Source organism: Cygnus olor, chromosome 7, assembly GCF_009769625.2.
Source record: "Cygnus olor isolate bCygOlo1 chromosome 7, bCygOlo1.pri.v2, whole genome shotgun sequence".
NCBI lineage: Eukaryota > Metazoa > Chordata > Aves > Anseriformes > Anatidae > Cygnus > Cygnus olor.
Window position 1 is genome coordinate 36765207 of NC_049175.1, and position 3649 is coordinate 36768855.

The window sequence follows — 3649 nt, forward strand, 5'->3', positions numbered from 1 at the left end:
CATCCAACATTAACATAAAGCAAACACAAACCATTCTGCGAAGCAGCATCCAAGCAGCACTGCAGCTTTTGGCAGCTCAGGCTGCTTGGGGATGCAATGTGGCAAAAGCACTCACGCAAGTGCCTGGTCCCCAAGTGATGCAGACATGGCACCATGAACTGAAAATAAAGCAGAAGTGAACGAGAAATGTGGATGCTGAACAGTGGGGAAGCCCTCCATCCCTAGACAGTACAGTACGTGCAAGAAAACCCCAAAATTATTTTCTTGACACCCTGCTCTAACTGGAGTGTTTTATGGAGATTTTGGTAGTTGATTTAACTTCTATGAAATTCAATAGTAAATTTCTTTTATTTTCCTCCCACCTCTTTCCATAAAAAAAGATTTAGTCCATCGCTCCTGCAAGCACGTATCAATCACAGCGTATGAGGTGCCTGAGCAGCGATGAGTTATGTTGCAGGGTAAGGCTGGACAGGCAGTGATGCTGTGGGAAGAAGAGCAGCTGCCCACCACGCTGCCCTTGTGCCCGTCCCCTCTGCCTGCTCATGGTGCTGGCAAATGGGACTGACCGTGTTCGGCATCACTGGCAGGGTCATGTCTGCATGGATTTATGCCAGCAGTGCTTCTTTCTGATTTAGAGCAAACATTGTGCCTTTACACTAAAACCAGTGTCCCAATAACTGTTTTATCCTTTTCTGTGGACTTTTTTCATTTTTCCTTAAAATGGAAAAACAGGAATTCCATATTTTACAAAATGCACCATTTTTTTACACCATGTTTTACAAAAACACCATTTTGGTTTCACTGATTTCCAGGAAGCAGGCCTGAGGCCTGTTTGAAGCTGCACACTACACTGCCATGGGCGTTCGCAACATTTACCCATAGATGTACACAGCTGCCTATACCAGGTGGAACTGGTGGTGTTCCGCAGAGTGTAGCATGGCTACATTTTGGAAACTTTTCTCCCAAACTAATCTGTGCTTCACTGTTTTCCTCACTTATTTTCCCCAGCCAGTGCGCAGATCTGTGAAGCTGCCTGGCTGTGGGCCCTGGCCCCAGCCCGCCCGGCCTGTCTGCGGCCTGCAGGCCGAGGTGGCTCTTTTCATTTTTTCACTGAGCTATGCTTGGTGCCCAAACTGCCTTGTGAGACAGTTTATTACAGGTTCTTTATTGTTGTTATTATTTCTACTCATTGCAGTTCCAAAGCACTTATATGTCTCTGACTGGGTGGGTGCCAGGCCCCATGGCCGGTAGAGGCAGCGGCTGTGTGGGAGCCCTTGTGCCCACAGCAGACAGGCACGGCCCCCCAGCGTGCAACTTCACTGCTTCTTATTGTGCAGCTCTCTCATGCCTTCCTCACTTCTTCTCTCCTTCTTCCCCTTGCTGTCTTTATCATACATTTTATCATCAATGAAGGGCAATTTTAAAGTTTATTGGCTGTATTACATCAACCAATTCCAGGCTCAAATTTCATTTTTGTTTGTTTGTTCTGAGATTTTACACAAAAAGTAATCTACATATAACACTATGACTTTTGCCTGCTTGGAGCAGATTTCACTTGTGCCCTCACCATCCATAATGGGTCTGATCTAGGGTAGTTAATGCCTTCTTTTGTTAAAAAGGAGTTTCTCAAAATGTTTATCTCAGGGCAAATGGAAAAGAGTCACCTAACAACAGAAATCCTCTAAAACCTTTGTGGGCAACAAAAATTACCATTTTGTAAGCCATTAACAACACTTTTTTTTTTTTTTTCCAAGCTGCCCTTTCAGTTTCCATACAAAGTCAATAAAAAGAAAACAAAAACATGATAGTACAACTGTTACTTTATTTGAATGTGCAACAAATCAAAAAATCATGACTATATAGCGTATATTGCCAGCATCATATTTCAGCTGGCCAAATTGCACTATCAACGTCACCAACTGAGATGGTGTTCCAGACCAGGAGGTCTCAAATTCCACCATCTGTTACTTTTGACCTGCGCTCTGAGAAATAGTATTTAATTTCTTGTATGTAACAATGAAATGTAGCATTATATATGAGAAAAAACAGAAATAGTTTGGATTTGATCATTTCATGTATGCAATTTATAGTTCTTGTATAGTTCATTTTATTTAAAACAAGTATTTTATGAATATAAAAGTAATGATCACGTGTTAAATGATACACACCAACTTTTTAAAACTTTCTGTTACTTGTGGTAATTTAGGGCCATTCCTCCTTCATATGCTTTTTTAAAGACTGTTTGCATACGCTTACTCAAGATGCAGTGCTTTCTCTTCCTTTTCCTGTAAAACTTATGGCAGTACATTGTATAATGACAAGTGACCAAAAAAATCAATTTGTAATCTGATTTGAGGGTTTTGATTTCCTCTGATGAGTTTAAATTTCATTAAAAGCAACCTTATTCGAACATAAAAGAAATCCTTGAAGGGTAAAACAGGGAATTGTCTCAAAGAGTATAAAGAATCTAAACTCTTTTGTGCTATTTATTCATGGCATTAATTGTGCGGTCCAGCATGCGGTGTCGGTTGGCAGATGCTTGGTTATCAGGCCCTGCGATCTGCACGAGGAGGGGAAAAAAAGCACAAGGGCTCACATTCAAAAATCGTTCTTTGGCATATTGACACTTTAGTTATCAACAGCCCTTATTATCTGCTTAGTGGTAGATCGCAGCTTGCTGGTGACATAATAAGCTACAAATCACTGATGGGGCCTTTCTGCATTCTCCTAATTGTATGTATTCTCTAGAAAAAAATTATCATTGGTCCTCTTGTCTTGATGAGAAATTGACATTTTCTGGCTGATTCTGCGCAAGCACTATGCGGGGGAGATAAGACTTATAGTTGTTTTAAAGGAGTGCAGCCATTCTTTCAGGGGCCTCTTTATTGCTCTAGTTGACCCACTTGATGAGTATGGATTTCATGAGGTCTTTTTCAGCATTTGAACTATAAAAGGTTCAGAATGACACCACCCCTTATAGACAAAAGATAACCTTGCCCTTTGAATATATTGATTCTTTATTAACTAGGCTGTTTAATGCAATGAAATGAGGCATTAGATTGAAGCCTATTTCAAGTGCTTTGAATAATCTTTAAAAGCTTGAAAGACTTTAAAAAGCTGCTCTGCAATAATTGGCATATACTTTTAGACACTCTATTCCTTCATTTTGATTAAGGAAATTTTATCATCTTCATCTTTGCATTTCTAAACTTGGTACAGGCTGACACAACATATTTTTATGCCAGGGCTATTACCAAGTTATGGATACAGAAGTGTCATAGGTGCTAGACTGCTCTAGGGCTGTCGTTCATAGCACAAAATGTATTTTTTTTTGTTTTGTGTTTTCTTTGCAGCGAATGTTAGACCAACCATTTAGAAACTCATTATTCAAACCTTTGAAATAAACCTAAAAGGAACAGTGCCAGTAGGCATCGTACAGACTTTCATCCCCATAAACCATCTTATTTTTAGTGGAGTGCATCTGATTATGCTACTGGTTAAACATGATACACACATACATATGCAAAGTGAAATGACTGTCAATGCAAAATAATAATAATAAAAAGTGCTCTATTTTTAACATCTATTTCTGTCAAACATAAAAGCTATGTAAATATTGCAGGAAATATAGTTAAATATCCTGGTTTTG